The 24,483-nt window shown below is 33.5% G+C and overlaps 1 protein-coding gene across 5 annotated transcripts in view; it reads right to left on the reverse strand.

Annotated features, from left to right (window-relative positions):
- Nucleotides 1-22,954: 22,954 nt before the first annotated feature.
- NOVA1 (NOVA alternative splicing regulator 1) overlaps nt 22,955-24,483 on the reverse strand; it is a 144,751-nt gene continuing 143,222 nt past the window's right edge. For all 5 annotated transcript variants that reach the window (XM_060294689.1, XM_030854699.2, XM_060294691.2 and 2 more), the window contains one exon: nt 22,955-24,483. This exon is cut by the window's right edge and continues 4,305 nt beyond it. The gene's annotated coding sequence lies outside the window, so the exon portion shown is untranslated.

A 24,483-nucleotide genomic window follows, 5' to 3' on the forward strand; every position in this document is an offset into this window, starting at 1 on the left:
CTAAATTCACTTCTGGTGCTAAGATGAGGGTTATGTAGGTTCTTTTTTTTTAACTGTGTTTCTTTTCCTGAACCTAAGTCTTAAGTATCTTCAAATTCAAGCTAAAATTCTACCTTTTTTCCATTAATTCTTCTCTCTAGAAGTTATGCTTTTCTTTCCTTTAATTTAAGCCCTTATGAACATACAATTTATGCCACAAAATCCCATGCTTACTTATATCCAATTTGATATAACTTGCTGATTTATCTTCATCTAGCTAAAACTTGCCCTTAGATTGTGAAAATTTTCATGCAAAAATTATATGTCCTCTCTTTTCCTGCAACACCCAGCACAATAAAGCAGAAATAGATGTCCAGTAAGTGTTTGCTTTTTTTTTTTTTTGCAGTACGCGGGCCTCTCACTGTTGTGGCCTCTCCCGTTGCGGAGCACAGGCTCCGGACGCGCAGGCTCAGCGGCCATGGCTCACAAGCCCAGCCGCCCCACGGCATGTGGGATCTTCCCGGACCGGGGCACGAACCCGCGTCCCTTGAATCGGCAGGCGGACTCTCAACCACTGCACCACCAGGGAAGCCCAAGTGTTTGCTTTTGATTAGCCTATGACTGATTAAGGGCTTATGTGACATGAAGCACAGACCTTTCTACTCAGAGTGTGGTTCATGGACCAGCAACATCAACATTCCCTTTGGGCTTGTTGGAAATTAAGAATATTAGACCCCATTCCAGACCTGCTGCTTTTAAGAATTTAGTGATTTTTAAAGTTTGAGAAGAAATAGCTTAGGAGAGAGGGGCTTCCCACTGAGTTCTGACCAACATGATGCAGTTGCTTAGCTCTTCTGGCCCAATGGTGCTACCTGTTCACAGAGGGAAGTCATTCTTCAAATTTGTGGTCATCAGCTCCTTAGAGAATCGAGTGAAAGCTTCAGACCTTCTTTCAAGAAAATGAACATAGATACACACACATAATATTTACATGTAATTTATGAGCTTAAACGATGCATTAAGTTTGTAAAGAGACCCCTTTTGGTCCTACTGATACTGTGTGAAAAGTCCCTGTTGAGGAATGTAAGTTTATGAAGAATAAGGATCATTTGTCTGTCTGCTGAAGAACCTGGTTGTGTGTTGTATATTTACTGATGAAAAACAAGGGAGGTCTAATTGGTTTTCCTCTAAGGGGGTAGTCTTTGGTATTTGCACTGTTTGGATAGACAATAATCGCGTGAAATGCTGTTGCTGCAGGTGGGGTGATCAATATGAGTGTGTAAGAGCCACGAAAGAGGACTTCATGTAATAGATTTCATTCACCTCAGTAACACGGTAAGCTTTGACTTAAGCTATTGAGATCGTCTTTCTACCTAATTGTACTTAATTTTTTTTTAATTCTGTTTTTCTCTCTCTTTCTCTTTCTTTTAATCCAAGCAAAGAGCCATATGCTTTTCATGTATTTTTTAAAAGTCTTTTGGGGTGATGATCAGAATTGCTTTTAATTCTCAGTTAAATTTTCTCCAAGTAGATTGTTAAAAGTTTAGACAAGCCCAATTAGTGAGAACCTCGCTGTAATAGCGAGAGTGAAGTTGGTTATTTTGTCTTCTTTATTATACAAAAAGAAAGGATCAGATATCTCAGATAAATGTTAAGTGGGGGTTATGGAAATGAATGCTAAAAATAAAAGGCATAAATTAACAAGGTATGACCAGGGAAGTCAAAGTAGTGGCCTCTCTTTTGGGTATTGAGTCTTTCCACACTTTAATAATATTAGTTTGAAAATATTATGTCCCCGTTTATGCTAAAAGTAGTGACAAACTAATGGCTATATTTATATTTTAAAACTGTATTATTCTATAGTCTTTACTAGTGCTCTTTTCTTGGGGGAAGTAATATCCTAACCTCTATTAAAGGAAATTTGTATTTGCTAATCAGTACATTTGAAATTGGGGTTATGCTATTCTGACTCTTTGGACAGGGTATCTGTGAGCACACTCAGAAGATGGACAACCTGATGCTCTTCTATCAGTGAAATCCTAAAAGCATAGTCCAAGAAACCTTGGTGAACTGTAAAGTATTCAGAACTTCTCAGAATAGATTATCCCTCAGGGAAAATCAATAGTTTAATAAACAAGAGAGCCCTCACTAGCCGTCGGAGAAATTTTGTAGTTGGTACCAAGGGCTGGCTAGTAATAACAAAGTATACCAGATTATCTCTTTCATTATTAATCTCCAAAACAAGCTTAGAGCCTTTCACATTCTTCATATTGAGATACTGAGTGAAAATCAGGGCTGAAAAGAAAATCCAAAACTGAATTCCATTTAATTTGATTCAATTGTATACATTTGTAGAGCACTTATTATATGCCAGGTACACTTCTTGGTCAGTGGAGGAAAGGAGAGTTAGAAAGAAAGGGTCAGGGGTTGGTACAATTAATAAGACATGTTCTCTATGCTTAAGAATTTTGCCTGTCTACATCTGTCCCCTTCACCAAGGGTTCACAGATGCTCTACCAGCAACTTTTACTAGTATCTACTGGCCAGAACTGGGTCACATTTCCACCTTAGCTGCAAAGAGTCTGGGAAAATAGTATTATTAACTAATGTACTACTTCCCCAAGGGGGTAGGGGTTGGAAATTAAGCTCCATTTTAAGGAGAAAGGCTATGGGGAGAAAACTAGAAAAATACCCATCACAAGTGTTTATTTTATGTTAGAGTGTCTATCAGAATATGTCTGTATGTATTAATTTGGTTGTTTGTGTGAGCCTAATGTGTGAGTTAATTCAACAGAATTGGTTATAAATTCATTCAATAAATATTTGTTTCTTGGTCAAAAAAATGCCTGTCTAGTTAGGGAAACAAACATATACACTAAGGATGAGCTAACTGATGACATCTGGGGTTGTTAACCCCTGGGAGACTAAGGAGAGTGAAGAAAGGAGGCCTAATTATTGTTCCCTTTCAATCCTTTATGACTTTTATTTCTTTGTTTCACCTTATTTCACTGGCTGGGTGACTGTATTTTCATAAAGATAAAAAATCTTATTAAAGAAGTGGAGCTCTATACAATATCACCCATACATCAGCCGGGGCTAAAATATCATTTGGAACAGCTGGTTTTCCTGGAGCTCCTGAAATCTTGTCACTCAGGCAGTCACAACTCCTTGGTAAAATGATTGAGACTGGAAGTCAGATCAGCAGCTTGGGGTGTGAATTCAAAAGATGGCTTTTGAGACGGTTTTGGAAATATTCAACCAAGACCGGCCTTGATGAACTTCTGAATCAGATGAAGTTTAAATTTGGTGTGTTCCCCATTCTAAAATATGGCTAGTACAGTTGGAAAGGAGAGGGAGAGAATGAGATGTGTCAATAACCTTCTTTTCATTCTTTTTCTTAACTGGTCTAACCCTTTTTAATCAGGAAGCACTTAGATGAAACCTAATACAGACCAATCTCATTTCTTACTGCACTTGCCTTAGTAGAAAGAGAACAGTTGTATACTCTCAGGTTCAGATACTCAAGAAAACATCTGGGGTTCAGTCTTAAGAGTGGGATAATGTGACCTGACTTGTTTGAGATGGGTCATTTTTCTACATTTGCATCATAGCAGCTCAAGAGCAGTCATATGCAAAATCCAAAGGCAAATGATCATTTGATTTCCCACTCAGTTTTCAGCAGACAGTTGGTTCCCAAGAAGGGAATTATGTTGCCAAGAGAAAAGCCCTGGCTTTTGCCTAATATGCATAATATCTTTTTAGACATCATAGAAAAAAAGCAGGATGTGCAGAGATTAATGGCAAAGATGATGACAGTGAAGATAATATCTATGATGAAAATAATGTTTACTACTGGGAAGTCAATATCAATTAAACAGAATTCCAACAGCTATGGGCTCTATCATATGAATCCTAAATTCTTATGTCTCTGGGACATGTTATTACCGAAAGCTATCACCAAAAGCAACAACAAACATGCTATTAGGGCAAGTTTAATAAAAATTTACTAGTAAGGAATTCAATATATTCCAGCTGTTTTTTACTTTCCTTTGGGAAACTAGGCTTGGAATCTGGGAAGGAGGGAAAATTTAAGGGTAGAGTGAATAAACGATAGGTCACTTCATCGAAGACGAAAAAGCCAGAAAGAGAGATGTGAATGGCTCAATGGTGAGTTTGGACTACTTCGTCTGATTCTGATGAATTAATGACAAATTTACATGATGGCATCTAGAATGAAGAGAAAAGACTAATCACTTTTGTTGACTATTTGTGAATCTGTAGGTAAGTATTGTGGCCTTTTAATTAATTTCTGTAACTAAAACAAAATACTGTCTAGAGATGGAAGGCATCTTAGAAATCATTTGGACTCTCTCATTTTACAGAGACCAGGCTTTAAAGCTCAGAGAAGTTAAATAGCTTGATGACTGTCATATGCTCACTGGCAGAGTTGGGACAGGAATATAAGCATCGTAATTCCCCTCTGACAGCTTTGAGAGGAAAGTGGATTTTCACAGAGGCTTCAACTCTGTGAATAGATTAAGTGGAATGTGACAGATGGACTGTGTTTATTGCTACTCCCACCAACATGTGCAATTATTGAGATGTTATATGGTGTAAGGTTTAACATTTACTTGTTGACGTCTCTTCTTTTTCACTCATTGTTTATTGTGCTGCTTGGAGAATGCTAAACATTTTATAAATGATACCATTTATTTTCCTGAAAGGTTATAGAATCAAGCCAAACCACTAACTGGAGTTGAAAACTGCAGTTAAACTTTATTTTCAGAGCAAATTATTTTCTCTCTTTTTGTGACTTGCTTTCTGCCAGCCACATATAAGGATGGAAAAAAGTCTATTGGTCCCCTTGCAGTTTTTGTTTGAGTCACATTACTCCAGCACGAATTTTAAAACCCGGACCTGTTTCCTCAACCACAGTGGAAGATTCTCATATAGTCAGTGTGAATTTGAATATGTTAATTTCTCTTTTGAAATGACACAATTAGTTTAAATGCCTTTAAGTGGTTTCTGTTTCTAGGTTTGTGTCTCTTTTCTAAACATACTTGTTCTTTTTCTTTTATCCTCCATGCCCTTGGCCTTAGAACAAAATAACTGTCACTGTTGTCAGACCAATTATCCATCTGGCTAGAGTCTGTAAAATTCTTTTATTATTATTTTTTTAACCTCAGGAAATATGGTTCATTCATTCATTCACTCATTTATTTGATTGTTTATTACTAATTTAAGCATCAGCTCTATGTAAGGACCAGTGTTATCTCTGGGGCTGTGAGGACAATAGGACAGGAGTTTCAAAAGTCAGTAGCACAAAAGGTCATTTCAATGGAGGGTGTAAATATTCTCCATACGATTTACTTCATAAGGTCTGACATAAATGACAAGTACATTATACTTATAATGATTAAGTATCCCTCAGTCATTAGGATTTAACAATCATGATTTTCTTGTGGACTTCTTAACCTATTTTTATTTCTAACCTGTAGCCTCAGAATAGAGGCTCTTTCACTAGTTTGCTACTTAGCCTTAGAAAAATATATCTATGCTTCCTCAAGAAAGAAGCCCAAGGTCCACAGAGCATTGGTCCAGGTCACCCATGCATGAGAAGAAAATGCGTGATACTGATTTGATTACACTATGAAGGTCTCATTTGGTGAGACTTCCCTTAACTCCATTTTGCTATGGTGTTAATGTATCCATGATGTATTCTGGATAAGAAATTCATTTTGTCGAGAAAAAGGATTTAAAAAAATAAGTTTTCTTATACATTTTATTCTTTATAATAGATCCCAACCAGACAAAAGTGAGGGGACCAAGGGTAGGGAGAAGTTCAAAATAACTCACAGTAACGGCTGCTGTTCTGTGAGGGTTTACTTCCTGTCTGAGATGTGCTATCCTGACAATGTATAGGTAATGAGAAGAGAGAGTTTTCCATTGATTGAAATAGAGTGGCAACATAAGATTTTCCAACAGACAACCAACTGGATAAAGCAGTTGTTATCTACAATGAGATTTGAATTTCCTTTCAGCATTCATGAAAGGACAGAAAAAAGAAAGACAATTCCTACAACATGTGGTCACTTACTTAAGAAGGAGATTTCTTAATAATTAAATTCTGTATCTAAAGGATTAAAACATATGAAGAAAAAGGAAAAAAATATTAAGGGCAATGTAGGAAGGTTTAATAATAATTCATATTCTAAATAAGACTAAGGAGACACAGGAATTAAGATGTTGAGAGAAGAAACTCATTATCAAGGGTTTATAATTTCAAGGAGGCAGGGGGTAAAATGAGAGACATGTATTTCTTTATGTAAAATTTGTCTTGAAATCCAACAACTATGAGAGGAGTTTAAACATATAATTTTTATGTATGATTCCCCAGAAAGCAAGTCTTCACAATAAATATATATATACTAACTCTGTACCAAAAGTTGGATCCTGCACTGTGTACCGTGAATTCTAGACAAGTCGGTATGATTGAAGAGATAATGAACTGTAATACCAAGGAATGGAATCTCTCTTGCAAAGCAAAAATGCATCAGGAGACCTCTTAGTTTCATGTATTAGCAAAGTAAAGCCTATAAATGGACTTTGGCAGGAATTTACATAAGCTAATGAATAAGGAAAATGAGAGCTTATACTTCATTAGGCTGACAAGAAATCAATCACATCTGATGAGCCTGCGAGTTAAATTTAAATGCCAGGCAGTTCCCTATAAGTACCCAAATCTGATCCACTTTTGTGCGTAGGTCAGACAAGTACCTGTAGTGACTACTCACAACAGCAGTGCCTTGGAGTTCATTGAAAAACACATTCAGAAGCAGCCTATTCACTCTTCTGAAAATCTGTGAGTGCACATCTTGGCTGTTCTTGAATTGTTTGTAGTAGCAGCTTAATTTCTGCCTGGCTTCTTGGGCTCTATTACTATCAGTTGCAAGAAAATGTTATCATCCTAAACACAACGTAAAGGGAAATGTAGTGTTATGGAAGGCAAACATGACACTGACAAACATATACAACATTGGATTGGCTATTGTTTTGTTTCCTTGGCCTCCTTACAACTAGCACAGATTAAATATTTCTAATTCTACCTCATTTATTTTAGCAATCTCTGAAAGTTAGCTAGATTGTGTATATTATCACTCATTTTAAGATAAATCAAAATTTCGGTGACTTCTCCCAGTAACATATAAGGGGCTGTCCTGAAGTTTTTTCCTAGTTCTAAGACCCAAGTCACATCATAGAAATTGAAAATTAAGTTTGGATAAAGTAGAATGGTCGAAAGAACTACCAGACTATGTATCAGCCCCTATACTAGAGGAAATATGCTTTTTTTCTACTTCTAGAACAAGCTGTGTCACCTTGGGCAAATTATATTACCTCAATTTGCTATCAGTTTCCTCACCAGCAAGTCATTCCTTTCTTCAACATCTGTTCTTCTAATGACGTTTTAAAATGTTCTTTTCTAACTCTCAAGTTACATGGACCTATATTATCACAGAACTTCTCTAGTTAAAAAATTCTTTAATTAAATAATGGCAATTTAGGGACCAAGAAAACCTTGATGGGACAGAGTGAGAGTATACTTATCAGCAATAGTAGGATAGTGAGTCTGAAATTCTCCTGTGGTGTTTGCCAAGAATCTTAAGATTATATAATTAGAACATTAAAAAAACCTCTTTTAACTCTGACTTCTGTAGGAAATCACAGTCATTCATTATTTTAGGATTATTTGTGCTTTAAGTAGAGGATTTGTTGTGAATACAAATGAATTATTATAATATAAGGTGTAAGCCAGCAAGAAATGTCAACTGTAGAAAATCCTCACATGTATAAACTTAATCCAAGATTATAAATACACAATGGATTCTAATCTCTCCTAGGATGAATATCTTTTTTTCTCTTTCCTGGGTATATCTTCACATTTCTCAGTACTTTACTCATCAAATATTAGCAGAATACTCATGTACAAGGTTCAGAGACATGGATGCTATCTTTAAGGAGAATGATTGCTATATTATGTGTTTATTAGAGCATATTTGCTTACGATTGGAAACCATTCATTAGAAGAAAACTTGTTTGGAAGTGACTTCTTCAGATACTTTTTTAAATTTTGTGTTAAATTCAGTAAGATGAGACTGAAAAATTATCAGAGTGTGAGAAGATCTGCTTGAGAATAAAATTTTAAAAGCCACTACAGCATTTCACTACCATAGAAAGTCTGTCCTCTTGGTAATCCAGAAATGAATGAAGAAAATATGACTACTCTGTTCTTAAAATATTCCAAGAGAAGCCATTTATGGTAAAATATTATCGTTTTGTATATTTCAGGCAACAAATTACTCCCTTCAACCAGAAAACTTCTCTTTAAAATTTAAGGTTCTTCCAACTTGTTCCAGTCTAGTAGAAATCACATACAATTGTTTAGTAACTTACCCGCCATGGCCTTCTAAATTTAGTTATTGTTAGTCATGTCTTATCCAAGCTGAGTCTCTTTACTTTATGTAACTAGGATTTTGGTTGTGAATTATTAACCAGTTCTGATGAAAAAGTTCTTTGGAACTTTTCTATATCACACTGCAATGCTGATGAGTTTTTTTTTAATATGTCATTTAAAGACAACATAAATAAATAAAGGTGGGTGCTGTAGTAGGACAGAGAAAGAAAGGCAATTCATTCACAAGGTATTCCAGAGGCAAGTGCTAGAAAAGAGACCGGGTGCATCACTGGAAATGGCTGGACTGAGGTAGTTCAGGAGGCAACTGGAGCCACTGGGCCCACATGTGTTGGAAATTTGTCTAAGCTCCAGAGGCTGTGTGCAAGCTCATTGGGATGAGTAAATTCCTTATTGTGTATCAACATCACACTCATGACAGTAACTCAGTGGGGATATATTTTTACATAGGGTTCCCTCATCAACTGTTCCAAAGACAACAGGAATGCAGTAAAATGGAACACTGTAGAATTCCAACCCAATTTCCTTTTATTCCCAAATTTGAATCTTCACTGCAGCCTAAGACAAGTGGATGCTGGAAGAGAGTTCCTTATTTTAGGACTTAGCTATCAAAATAATAAACATTATTTTTAAAACCCAGAACTTGATGGTTATTACATTTGGGGATGTTCTTATGAAGTAGATATATATCATACCAGTGTTTTCAAGGTTTATTTGTCCAAATCCTTATACTGTTATTAAATACTGTATTCAGAAAGGCAACCTGGTGTCACCACAATGAAGAAAAAGCAGGCATCTTCCCTCAGTTCTTTTACTTGACTTCAGTGGTCTGTTTTATATTCTCAGGCCTTCACGTAAGTGACTAGAGGAATTGTCTATATTGTCACTGTGAGTGTGGTTCACAGCTACTGACTAGTTTGACGAGATGTTCCGGTTTGCTGGGAAAATCCTGGCCGTGTGTTTTGTAGCACTGTTAATTACTCATAGCCCACCATTTGACTTGTGAAGGTGGACTGGTTTGGACAATAAAATATACAGTCATTGATTAACATGGTCTCTTTCCTCCTCTGCAGTGTGATGGCCTCCTGTGGAGGCCAGATCTATGACTGAAGGCGGAAGGGAAGGTTCATTATAGGTAGTCTGATTCTTTGGGTAGGTTCTGGCAACCAGCTTTCTTCTCCTCTTTGCCTGTCATCAGGATAAACTGCCTCCTGATACAGGACACACGCTTGGGATTGGTTCTCTACTCTGTCTGTGTTCTTAATTGAAGAGAGTGGAAAGAGATAAAGTTAGAACACAAACTTGGTAAGTGGAAGGTAGAGAAGGTGGGAAAGGGGCAGGTGGTGGAAAGATCTGAAAGAGGATATGAAGTAAGAACACTCAAGAATTATATGAGTAGGCACCCTATGAAGAAGGTGAAAAATAGTGTTGCTTTTCCAATGTCTCTTCACTGTCGTTTCTCTAAGGACATCCCTCCTCACACTTCCCCAATCAGATATAAGCAGGTTATCACCTGCCCCAACATTTTGTATCCTTCTGCGAAGTCTTTGGGGCTAGGATGCTTATTTACTTTTGGTCCTTTCTCTTGTTTTAAATTCTTCTTCAGATTCTATTTACTCAAATCTCTACCTTCATGAAGGTCGATAGAATAAATTAATTTGCTTGAAGAGAATGGCTTACTGTGGCTTTACCAATAGACTTGCATTTTTGACAGAGACTGGTAATGTCAAGAGTGTGTTACATGGGCAGAAAAAAAAGGGGAGAGATATGTTGGGTCAGTGGACTCTTTAATTCACACCCCAAGGCCTCTACCTGCTCCACATGCATAGGATAACCTCTTACTCACGGTCCCTCCCAGCCCTGAGTCTATGTTCACCGTGTTGTGACTGGTGTTTCATGTTATTGTTGGCTTTTGAAAGTAGAATGTCTCTTCCTAAAAGCATAGATAATTCAAATTGTTACTATCTCTGTTTCAAAGTGTGAAGGCCATTCCCACTGTCCAGTATGTTTAGCTTTGGAAAATGCAATTACTCTTCTCAATGTGTACCTGGGTCTTGTGACTATTAGAAGGGAGTACAGCTCAGCTTGTACCACTGTAAGGCTGATTGTGAAGTGATCTTAATAGAGGGGTTTATATATTAATGTCCATGAACTTTCTCTTTTTAAATTCTGGTCTCTGAACATAAGAACACTAAATGTCTATTTTTCTTTTCAGACTATCAGTCATTTCTTTCCTGGATTATAATGTGCTTTAATAGGTCTTAAAAACAGGTTCCTTTTTATAGAAGCATTATATCAAAGTGAACTTTTCCCCAGTTAGATTTATGGACGTGGTATGGATTACTGGGAAGCAAACTTGGCTGAAGATCAGGAGGTTTGATTTCTAGTCACACAACTCTGTCATGTGTTTGCCATGTGATCAATACTAACTGATCTGAAAAAAAAAAATGCCTACTTTACCTGGTCACTACCCCATCTACTAACAGCATCTCCTTTGCATTTTCCTATGCATTTCGTGATTATCCTATAGATAACTGCTATTATATCAAGTACCACAGTATATTATAATCCTTGGTTTCTTTTTATGTTTCCTCCAAAGTCAGAGCAAGATCTGTTTCTTTTTTATTTTAATAAACCCAAGACTTATCCCAATTTCAAGCATATTGCAGGCATGTAATGTTTATTGAATTAAAGAATGAAAATCACAGACAAAAATAAGCAGTTTCTGGGGCTTCCCTGGTGGCGCAGTGGTTGGGCATCCGCCTGCCGATGCAGGGGACACAGGTTCGTACCCCGGTCCGGGAGGATCCCACATGCCGCGGGGCGGCTGGGCCCGTGAGCCATGGCCGCTGAGCCTGCGCGTCCGGAGCCTGTGCTCCGCAACGGGAGAGGCCAAAACAGTGAGAGCCCCGTGTACCGCAAAACAAAAAAAAATTACCATGAAAATATAAGATGCTTTATCATCATTACCCTATACTGAGACTTCTCCCTTATTTATAATAAGAGAGTGTATGCTAAACGAAAAAAGAACCTTATTTGATGCTAATTTTTTTTATCGTATTTAGCTTTGTAACTATCCTTTCTTTGGAAGGGTTATAAATACATGAGCCTTTTAAAATGCAACTTCTTATTTTCTTGAAATTTCTCACTCAGATCCTTTCTCCAAGGACTAGGGAGTGTTTCTTGAATCATATTTTTTCAAAGTTGGAAGATGGTATTTAATATGAAAAAATATAAGTTTGAATTTCAGGAATTAAACATATGTTCATTTTTATTCAGTATGACGATCTCAATGTGACACAAGTGTAATGTGCATTGTAGTGTGAAGGTAGCATAGGGAATAACACTTAGGTGTTGGTGATTTTCTGTTCCTTTAAGGTTGATGTTTTGTGAATCTGAATGTGAACTTCCACATGATCTGGAGAATCATAATTGTGTACTTTGTTCCTAAAAGGAGATGTTCAGTATTGGGCCATTAGTGTAAAAACTTACCATCCTAGATATGCATTGATTTGATGCTGCCATCAGGTAGTGCTTTCCCCAGTCATTTCTCATGTTTATTTTCACACCTGACCAATAAGGATGTTGCTGAGAAATATATGAACATGAATATCACAATTATATCCACATAATTTTGTAAGAGAGTTGATCATCTTCGTACTTAGGAACAGAACCACCATATCTATTTGTGTATAATGTGGACTGCAAACAATGTCTACAGGGGGCAGAAGTTTTGTATTATTTAATTTTGCTGTATTATTTAATTTTATATAGTAATTTTACAGGCTGTTAAAAATAAGCAACTTCCAGTGTCTCCTCCCGGAAAATAAGAGCTGTTACAAAGCTTTTAATTATACATTTGATTAGGAGGAAGTTTTTAAAATTCAAACAGGGAAATTTATCCTATCACGCTTTACCATATCATTCAGAAAAATACCAAAAAACAAAACAAAACAAAAAAAAACAAACATTTAAGATCAAACTGAGGGAAAAAAGGGGAAAGTCAGGCTTCAACCAGTCATACTTCTTGGAGTCAGCTGCATTGTCCCAGATCTGGGCTTGTTTAATGCAAAAAGCAAAAAATCTTAAATAGACATTTAATAAAAGAGTCTACAATAGGTGTTACAGAGACTACATTTCCCACCTTCTATGTCTCGATTTACTTAATTGAGCTGTTTGAAATATGTATCATCAAGTGGCCATTGAGATTTTATTATGTCAAGAGTGGATATTTACTCATTTCTTGAAAGTCAGGTCTCTGTAATGAGTAATATTTTAGTACATAAAGGGTGTAATCCAAGCACACTTTAACTTACCTTCTCAGAATCTGGATTATTTTTGAGAGCTGCGGGTCTGGGTAGACACTAAACAGGTTAAAATTTTAACACATTACACATTTAAATATTATTATTGCCACCGTTGCTGAATCACGTGGCGTATTCTTCATACACAATAAAAGTTAACTGACCCTCATAGGCCTGGCCTTAATTGTCAGGTATTCAGCATATATGCCGTCAAAACTTCAGGTAAAATATATAAAGGTTCATATTTAAAATTACTTTTTTACCCTTTTAGAGAAATAAAGGAAAATTATTTTTGAGAGATACTATATAATACAATGTGAGCGTATGTATAGGGATCGGTATAATTTAAATTAGTTGATATTCACATTATGAATATAAGCAATGTAATTTGTTTTTACCTTTCATTTCAAAGTCATTTCAAAATAAAATTTATGATAATTTATAAAAGATAAACGTGGTGAGAAGCAGTTTTTATTATCTTTCTTGGTTATGCTAAAAGCCAGGATGTAAAAATTCTTAATATTCAGAAACTGAAATAACTTTATCAGTTTAGAAATGAAATTTGTGAATAGGTTAGGAGAAATATTTTTTCTAAATTTTGGAATGATAAAAGTAAAACAAGGTTACCTATTATCCTTTGAACTCCATCACTACAGAAACCCATTAATTTTAGGCTTAAATGTTGGGGGAAAAGGTGGGCTCTATGGGATTATTTGCATTTATTTTCCAGATACTGTCTTTGATTTTTATACTAAGAGAAGAGGCTAGTCCCCATAACACATTCATATCTATTAATTTCGCCCCTCTGATATTTTTAAGTTCAATAGTACAAGTCAATTCATAAACAAAAGAAAATTTTGTTCTTTTCTAATTCAAGGTTATACTAAAAACAGTTTAAAATTGAGAACAGTGCATAAATTTGAGAGAACCAAATTTATGGACTAGATTTTAAAGTATATGATCTTTTTGATTGATGCTTTAAAAGCCTGTTATGTGTGATGTATATTTTTAAATTTCCTATTGTTGAATTTACATGAGTTTTGCTATTTTAAAGGGTGGGTTATGAGGAATCAAATGAGATAAGTACTTGGGAGTGTTTTGAACTTTGTACAGTAAAATGCAAATGTAAGTTGATACTGTCATCTTCATCTTTGTTGTCTGCAGCCCACAGGATCATCTTCAGTCTTCTCACTGCCCACAGTGTAGAGCTGCTGTTTCTCTCAATATGCCAGGCACATACTTCATATTTTGCATGTATGTAATTTTCCCTAGTGAATAATGTTCACATCATTTTCAGACAGAGAAGTTAGAGAAAACTAGACAGCAAGAAAAATAAAGCTGGATCATTTTTTCATGTACATTTCTATGCTATGGCTTTTCTCTTATTAACACACAAAAGGTGTTTCCTAAGATTGTATAGTAACCAACTTTACATATAACTTTAATATATTTCTCAAATAAAAATAAAACATTTTCCCTAGTTAGACCAGTAAACATAGGCTTTTGGACTGAAATGCAATTCCCTTCTAAGCCTTAGAAGTAATTTTAAACACACAAAGACCAAGTTAGAAAAGGGTTCTGAATCACAATAAAGTAATTCCCTGAAAAACATCAAAATCACCTCTCCCTTTAAAAATCATGGTTAAAATTTCAGTAGAGTTAAAAAATATGTTTTCCCTTTAGAGTTAGTTCTTAAAAATATTTGGTATGATACTCCTATGGCACTGGGTAAAGTCTGTAGACTATTGATCAATTCTGATAAAATAAGCCTTCCTTTATTTAGGGTCACTATTTGTAATTCATTTTTATTGCACTTATTATAGACTGTTTAGAATTTCATACACTATTCCATATTCACTCTTTAAATTATGTTTCAGAATTATCTTTGTTGGCCATGATAACAAGCATTGGTCACTATATTACATTCATGGCATTAAGAAATAATTTTAGAGTGTTGATTTAAAATATCTAGGTTCTAGGATATTCATTATCTTATTCTATCTTCTTAATGAATATATTCACCTACCAAAAACGATTAAGATGATTACCATTGCTTATTATACACTAGAAATATTAATATGCCCAAATAAACTAGACTTCAAAGTTCAATTTGAGAATGATTCATTTCCCTTTTTTCCCTATTAACTGAATCTTCATAGCCTTTTTAAATTCAAAGAACTTTTCTTACCATTTGAAAAATAGTGTATTTTGAACATTAATCACAGTATTCAATTTAATGCTTTCAAGACCATAGCAAGCAAAATGTTCTGAGATTACCATTGCCAATATTTCAATTTAATAAAAATGAAAAAACTACTTAATTCTTAAAATCCTCTTGTTTTCAAATAACGAGAGTTCTTAACACTGCCTTAGCTTAGTTTGGATATCCATCTTGTACTTTCCTCCTGCTCGCAATATGTGCTTCTTTTCCATTATAGTTGGTCTTAGGAAACATTTTAAAGGTAGCAAATATACTTTTATCCTAGAGATCTAGGCTCTTATGTAACATGTTACACTGAATATCATTTGGTTAACCTCTATAAAGTGCTTAAAGACATCCTTTACAGTGGATAACTCTTGCCCACAGTCGAAAAGCAATTCTGTGTCCTTGAGTTTCCATTTTGCATTCCTTTCAAAAATATCTTCAGACCACGTAACTTTTGTAATTATACTTCTAAGAAGCTAGTAATTTATTACGTCCATAATAAAGTTAAACACATTTTAGTAGAAAAAAAGCACTGAACCATGTTTTAAGCCTTTGCCTGTATACTGAATCTGATGCATGATGATGATCGCTTCTTAGCCAAATATGGGAGCTGAGCTTAAGAGCCAATTTCAGCAAAGGTATTGGTTGTTCAAATTATGTAGGGGAATGAGTATTTTAAAATATATTCTCATTAGAGTTTTAAATATCGCACAACCAGTAGCTATTACTAAAATGACAGATATTTCAAGGATTCAAAGACCCACTTAATATTAATTGAAGTGTCAATTTTTCCCATGGGATTGTCCAAATTACCTTTTGTTTTCTGTTTCTATTCTGGTGAAATGCTGACCATAACTTTTAAATTCTAATATGAGATTTTTTTTTTTTAACTGCCCAAGAGCTACCTTTTGTAGTACAATGTGGTGTGTGTTAAAGTTCCCACTACGACTAAATAGTTATGTCTTGCCCTTCTCCCCAGTATTGAAATTGGGTAAATTATTTTCATGGCCTAAGGAAAAAAATTATCATGGTTTAAGGAAAAAACATTTGATACTAGTTCTGCCATTTTCAAGGGATTGTTGTGAAGAAAACAATTTAAATTGATGCAGTGTCAAAGCATTTTGAAAACTTTAGGGTATAATTATGATCTTATTGTAAAAATGTAGGGATCTGCTGATTTATTTAAACCTTAAATTTGCTATGCAAGCTGTAAACACACTCTGTGTAATGTTGTATGGCTAAAATTATTCCACAAAATACACTCCACAAAGACTGCCAAATTTCCTCTCGTTTTCCTTATCGTATAAACTTATCCTTGATCATTGCAGTTCTTTAATGACCTGAATATTTATCTGTTATCCTACAATTCTTCCATTAAGAAACAGTCATATCCCTGAATCTTTTCATTAGCTTTCAAGAGTTCTTTCTCAGAAGTAGACTTTTATTACCTTTAAAAATTTCAACTCAAATTTCCTTTTACTTTTAAAAATGTATGTGCACTAGACCTTTTAAATATAGTGGTATGTGGTATATTTTAAATTTTATTATATACTAACTTTACTAAAGATTAAATAAGTAAAAATAAATTTAAAAATGATATACAGGGAAATTATTTGAGATGTAGAATGTTAAGCACTAAACACAACAAAATTTTGCTGATATGTCAGATTTTATTAATGTTCAACATAGTACATTATTGGTGAATTTCCAGTTATTTATTGTTTATTCTTTTATTTACATGATAAAGCAGCCGCAGGGTTTTGTTTTGTTTTTTTGGAGGGGTTTATGGAAGATTTAAATTGAAATAAGACTAATTAATGGACAATCTGATAAACCTGTCAGTTCACTGAACTTCTTTTCTCAAATAAAGTCATCAATTGTTAATGTTTATTTAATCTGAAGGTCTTCTTATTAATTGCAAGTTTTTCTATTATAAACATTCATAGGGCTTCCCTGGTGGCGCAGTGGTTGAGAGTCCGCCTGCCGATGCAGGGCACGCGGGTCGTGCCCCGGTCCAGGAAGATCCCACATGCCGCGGAGCGGCTGGGCCCGTGAGCCATGGCCGCTGAGCCTGCGCGTCCGGAGCCTGTGCTCCGCAACGGGAGAGGCCACAACAGTGAGAGGCCCGTGTACCACAAAAAAAAAAAAAAAAAAAAAATTCATAATATTACAAATTTTCTGTTTTTCTAATTTATTCATTGAAGTTTATGGGCACAGGAAGATATATTTACAAAGTGTGGTTTTTTTGAGTGTTCATAAACATTCTCTTGTACCTGTAATTAGAATTTTAATTTTGTTGAATTAATAAAAAGGATTAAAAAGCCAAATCTTTGTTTAATCTTTTTCTACTCTTTGATTAATTTAGGGAATTGCTGCTGTTTGCTTTTAGTCAATATGAGGAATTCTATAGATTATTTAGTAAAAATCTGTTGTAATATCTTTATGGGGGTCATCCAGAAGGAAATGTAATAAAAATGGGTATGAGAAAATATATAACGTCTCGTGTTTGTATTGTATGTAGGTACTTTTCTGTGAGGTCTAAGGTTTTCAAATTTAGATCTTTATCTTTGATTCCTTCAGGTGCATACATTTTATAAAGTGTATTCACAAACTTTACTAGACTCTGGTTAAATACAGTTTATGAATTTGTTTCCTTTCATTTTTAGAGGCAATTGATATTTATTGAAAACCTCTTGAGGTTGAATTTAGGTACTGAAAATTAGGAATTTAAAACAAACATTCTCACTTAATCCTTATATGCTGAGGTAATTGTGATGCCCATATTCTATACATGATACTGGAAGTCCTTACTAACTGTAGGAGTGATACTGAGATTCAAATCCCTCTTTGCTTCAAGGTCCACTTTTTTCCTCATGTCATGCTTTGTCTGTGGGACTTATAGTTCCTAGCTGATGTTCTTTAAATTTTCTGATAATGAGCCTAACTACTTAAGAGGAGTCACAAAATCTTTTTTCTGATTATTTACAAGCACCCTGATATTTACTGCTTTTATTTTGATATTACAGAAATCATACCTATAACTTAAGTTCTTTATGTTGGATGCTTTATTTTGGATATCATTTATCTAGAGAATTAACTTCAATACATTCTGGGCTAGATGAATTATACTTCTTGCCTAGATTCTGCTTTAGGGTAGAATGCAGATTGGAAAATCTAATAAACTCAAATGGCTTATATGTTTCTTCATTTAGAAAGCAAGGTACAGCTAATAATTTTAAAGCATTTGAGATTAATATAGTTGTATTTTTTTCTCACCAGGTCATGCTATTGATTGATAATTATTATTTTAGAAAAAAATAAATCTCCTACTATGGAATGGACACACTAGTCCTAAAATTTTTGCCATCACTCTAAAATGGAAGGCAAACAGGATGTTTTATAAAGAGTATTTTCAGTGACTATGTACTTTTGCTTTTCCTGTAGGCCTATAAAAATAAAGACAAATATATTATTAATAGTGAATATGCAAAGGCTACTTCCCAACTGGAAAATAGCATCATTTGATGAAAGAGTTAGGAAATATATATATTAAAGGAATAGAAATATATATATATATAATACAATTTAACACAATTTTGGAAATTTAAAAAAACCACTTAGTATAAGGAATGTGTGATCAAAACACTCCGTTAAAACAACTGAGTCACTCCTAGGACTTAAAATTTTAAGTGTTATAATTATACTTCAAAAAAATAAGAACCTTTGGATATGTTAAATGTGATGGTTAAATTGGATATGATAGAGTTAATTAGATTCTCACAACTATTTTGATAATCAAATAAATAAGGAAAGATGAAATACATAAGGAGTGCATTTGACCATTAAGGAGACTGAAAAATAATTATAAACTATATAAAGAGCAATTTACACCAAATATGGAGCTTGTCCACACATTTTAAATTTCCTGCCTCTCAGAAAAAGAACAGCGAATAATAGACAAAGAATTGTTATTGCAGAACTTTAAAAAATTTCCTTTAGATCTTATTCATATTTTAAAACTGGTCTCTCATAAAATGTCATTTCTGAACTTTTTTACAACTTTAAAAGAACACATTAATATTTTGATTTCTTTTTATACAATAATCTTTATAATTTAGTACACTTAAAGATTCAATAAATTAAAAAAAATAAAACCAAATGACTCTTATGAATACTTGAAAATGTAGATGCCCAAAAGAATAGCCAAGAAACAATGTATTAGTACTCTCATGTATATTGAAAGAAATTGACATCCATTTCATATAACTTCCATAATGTCATTTATTTATCCAAATATATGCTATTTATTCAAATTAAAATCGATGTGGACTAATTAATTTTCCTTTGGTTTTGAAATGTGCATTTCCTAAATAAAATTTAAACACCTCCTGAATATGTATTTTTAATTCACTCTCCCTGAATACGTATTATTAATTCACTCCCCCAAGTTTTTCTTACTTGGAAGATAAACTATCCACGTAAAAGTCAGCAAACTTTCCAACATTTGATTCTTCTATATCATGTGCATTCTTTGGTAGTTTGAGAAAATGTACATTGCTTAATTTAAAAAAAATCTACCAAGTGGCAGGACTTTCCTTATTCACTCCTAAAGCAAACTTGACCAAAAATAGCACTTAGAAAATAGCTTTGAAAGTCTGTAGTACGTTGCATCTTGTGAGCACTCAAAATGAAATAAAAGTTTTCTCTAGGGCCACATATCTAACCATGCATTGGACAGATGAAGATATACACATTTATTCCAAGTAATTCCATATATCCCTACCATGTTATTCCAATTGCTTGAACATGTTATTCCCACAAAATGCCTGACTTCTCATAAAGGTTTGGCTTTATTTCTGCACTTATCAAGGTATCCATAAGGAGATAACATGTAAAATTTAAGGAAACATGCTTACTAGTGTATTTTGCTTTACATGACAGTTATGATTCTGAAAGTTTCAGACTATATAAACTTTTTGGAAACAAAAACACAACTTGCTTTAAAGTTGCTTACTATTTAAAATATAAATAGTGCTTTGTGCTTCTGGATATAACATTGTGCTTAAAATTTTTAAATTATTAGAAATCCCTCTCCTCCATGATTTCTTCATGGCAGGATAAAAAGTGATACAGATATGAACAAGAAATAAAGAAAATAATCAAAAATTATGTGTCAATCTGTAAGTATTTGGTGTAATGAAGACAGTAGGGCAGTATTACCAGCATAATGTAATAACATGTTTTTTCAGTATCATTACATTCTACATGCCATTTCATTGGTAATTTAGTGCATATCTTTGCTTATCACTATAGGAGACCTATCAGTGTAGTATTAATTTGAAAATAATACCCAAGATATGACAAACCCACAAAATACGAACATGTGCAACAGAGATAACCTTACATTGTCATTAACCTCTGTATGCCTGGGCAATATCAAAGTCTCAGAATGAGGTATCCTTGTTGGCTCAGGACCCTGATTTGGTTACTCTGTCACTCTTTGAAAGACTGGTTCTCCAGGGCTTTGCCTTCTTACACCATCTTTTTTCCCTTTTTATCTGAGCTAGGTATTTAGAATTCCCGACTTTGTTCACAAGGAAGAAATCCACTTGAAAACTAATGCCTAACAGATTCAGAGTTTGTCCAGGAGCTATTTTTAAGCATACTGATGATGACTGGATCCATCAGTATCTAGAATTCTTTTCAGAACGTTTTTAAAAAAACCATCATAATAATCTACAAAACCTTCAAATATTTTTGTATCTGGAGAAAACTATTGTATAATAAAAGTTAATGCATAAAATAAAAACAAAGTAACATGCCAATTAAAAGAAACAATGGCTATAATTTTTTAAGCTACTCAATCAAATTATCTTAAATGAAGTAGTTCTTAAATGGAAGAGAATACGGGGAAAACTTCTTTAAAAGTCCTAAGAAAGGTTTTAAAATGTCACTGAAAGAATTTTTATGTTCAGAAATAATTACACTGGCGATTGTTTAAGGCTTTGAAATTATAAGCATATTCTTAAGGCAATGAACAATGGTTATATTTAGCTATCTGCTAGAATGTATAAAAAATCAGTTTCATCAATTTGAAGAAAAAAAATAAATTTTGTAAAGTTCTCTAGATTAAGTCTTTGTAGTGCACGTAAAAGTAATATTTTCTAGAATTTATGGAGTCAAACTTCACAGGAAGTTCAGCCTCAAAGGTTTTCCTTCTACTGGCAAAGCGATGAGAAAATCTAACTGAAAATAGGTAATTGAGTATTTGGCCTTCCAAATCATTTTTTATAAAACAAGTAGTTTGAATGCAAATAGAGCTTATAATTGCCTCTATCCTCCTTCTATCTGCCTGTGTTTAAACGTTACCCCTCCCCACAAAAACACCATAATCTTGATGTAAGATAGAAATGTTACAGATTTCTAAGAGTTGTCTCTCCTAAGTGGTGAATTTAATAGGAAACGCTTTTTACCAGGGACTTGAACCCCACAAAATATATCCTGTACAGAATTGAAAGGAAAAGGTTTTTACTTTTTATCCTATTTTGGAAATACAATGGTTAGGCTTTGATTTACTAGATTCAAAACAGTTTTTGTTTTTTTTTAACATGAGATACAGGTTAATTTGTATCCCGCTAATATTTTTTTAAATTACAATTTGATTCTTGTCTATGCTTTAAACCCTAAAAGTAATACTTTATTTTACAATACAATTTCAGCATGGATTGGTCTCACTACAAGTCTATATGGGCTTCCTCTAATCAGAACCTTTTTCAGCATTTATCTCCTAAAATAGACAGCATAAAATATAGAAATACCATAAAATAACCAAATCTACCCAAGATGTTTTGGTAAATATATTGAAATATTTTAATACATTACTTTATATACTATGGACTTGATCTATAATATTCTAATATTATTCTATAATATTCTAACATTTAGAAAAAATAATATAGCATTAAAAGTGTGAAATTTTTAGAAGTCATTATTTGGAAATTAGGTTACAATAATTCCTTTAAAGGAAAAAAAAAGATATAATTACCCATAATCTTAAATACTGACAAGAAACAGTACTTTTGTTATTGGCCAAAAGCTGTAAAATTGGATAAGCCAATGAACAACACTCTTAGAATATGTTAAAGTTTTCATAAGCCAGATCTCCCAAAACATTTTACTAATAAATATAAATTGGTAAAGCCAAAGACTTCATTATAATTTGAATGCTCTTTGTAGTTCAATAGAATTGGAATACTCAATTGAGTCCTTAACCAAAAGCTTATTTAGCATCTCTGCTCAAGCAGAATGACAACTTAAAAAAAAAAAAAAAAATATATATATATATATACACACACACACACATCAATAATTATCTAGTATATCTATCCTTTACAAAGCAGTTTTTATAAAATGGGGACTCTACATTATTTAATAACAGAAACAGATGACTGTATTTTACCTTAAAACATTTTAAACATTGCATTATAAAGTCACAATTCAAGGGAAATATATGCATTCTGTGTAACAACTTTAATCATAATATGTAAATCACATTAAAGAAGATTGAGGCACTGTGGCTCAGAAGAGTCCAAATTTTCTTCATTGCTACATATAAAGAAGTCAGATATCTGTATCAATCTTTTGATTATCAGCCATTTGAACATATGATTTCACTTATTTGTTGCTCTTTTATTTGATTCTGAGTCAAAGCCGATGTAAATTAGTCTTTTATTGTTTGGGGCAGTGGCCAAACTGATGTGATTTTGCTGGTGGGAGCAGGGGGAAGAAGCATGGTTTTCATAAAAATTCTTTAATCATTTCACAGAGGTAAACATACTTAAATGCTAAATACCTGACCTTTTCAAATAAATGCAGACCTACCTTGATTTTCACAATAAGCCTCTATTAATTTCATGAGACAATGTTTTCACAAAATGTAAGACAAAACATATTAAATTACTTAACAGAACTCATAATTTAAATAATTAAAACTAATTTGTGTTTAAAGCTATTTGCAGATTTATTAGAGAAACAAATACAAATATGCATTTCTACAGAACTGTTTTTTTTTCCAAAATGAGCTTGAAACTTGTTCCACAGTTTTTACTTGTTTATATATCTATGGTAACCCAAGTATTGGCTTCTGTACCACTTGTAATGAGACAATTGCCCTTTCATCGCAATTATAAAAAACTATTTAAAAAAAAATTCGGCACATACACGTTAAATATTTTTCCTTAAAAAAATAATCTAATCAAAATATTGAATACTTTAGATTTAAACAATATTTTATTTACAATCTGATTTGATTACTTTATTAATTACACAAGGTAATGCTTCAATTTTCAAGAACAATTTTTTTTTTTTTAAATATAGACCAATGGAATGACATCCTATCTAGTAATATGTACTACACTTCAATTTTTTTCAAAATTAACATGACAAGTTTTCTAATACTTACATTTTTGGGGAAAATGTCATTTAATTGGGGGCACATATCTGATGAGACAAAAAATAACATGCAGAATTCCAAAAATAATCTGTTAAAGTAATATGATACTTACCCTTTATGTAATAAGACATCTATGAACAACAGTGCATAACAATATTATGTACTCATGTTTATGAGAAACCAAGCAGGAGGCAAAATGAGTTCATCCTGTTTTCTAATCATGTGCTATTTCATATGGCTGTTTGCATCATTTAAATAAAGTGTGTACATTAAATTTATAAGACTGCATTGCACTTAAAATTATTATGGATAGCCATGCTTGCCCTGCATTTAATGAATGATGAATTTCTCCTACTAACAGAGTAACTGGTCTCAAATCATGTCTGTGATGTAAAGAGTATTAAATTATATTTTCATCTCCTTTCAATTGCTGCCTTGGAAAGCAAGAATTCCTTTCTTGGAAAAGACTTACAGTAAATAAAATTTACTTAAGGACTCAGTGAGGAATCAGCATGTGAATCAAGAATGTAATATAAGAGTGGACTAAAAGGAAAGTGATTATCATCAGTACCTTTGTTGAAATCTATTACCACCACTAAAATTTCCAAGAAAAGATAGGGCCTGTAACATAGGGATTCCATTCATTGTTAAATTACTAAAATCTACCAATTTAATGCTTTCATACTGTTTATTTTTTCCAATAGAAAAATAAATCTCATACATTAGAAGTGGTACACAAAAAACTGGGATAAAATTTATCAGATTCTTGATAGCACCATTTACACATTCTTAAAGTAAACATTAATATGCACTTTCTTAGAAAGCGATATAAATATATAATACAGGACTTGCTAACCTCTGTTAACCATCTGAATACGATGGAATAATCTATCTCTACTGTGCAGGTAGGCTTGTGCATGGTGGTGTGGCAATATCATTTTAAAAAGTTTGTTACAGATGTGATGGGAAGCTGGAAGGAGTCGAATAAGCAGAAAAAAGAGCTTAGATCTATTGTAAGCAATGAGTCGAAATGAGCCGTTACAGGTTAGAATTTATCTTTGTTTCTGATCAT

Source organism: Globicephala melas, chromosome 2 (genome assembly GCF_963455315.2).
Source record: "Globicephala melas chromosome 2, mGloMel1.2, whole genome shotgun sequence".
Classification (NCBI taxonomy): domain Eukaryota; kingdom Metazoa; phylum Chordata; class Mammalia; order Artiodactyla; family Delphinidae; genus Globicephala; species Globicephala melas.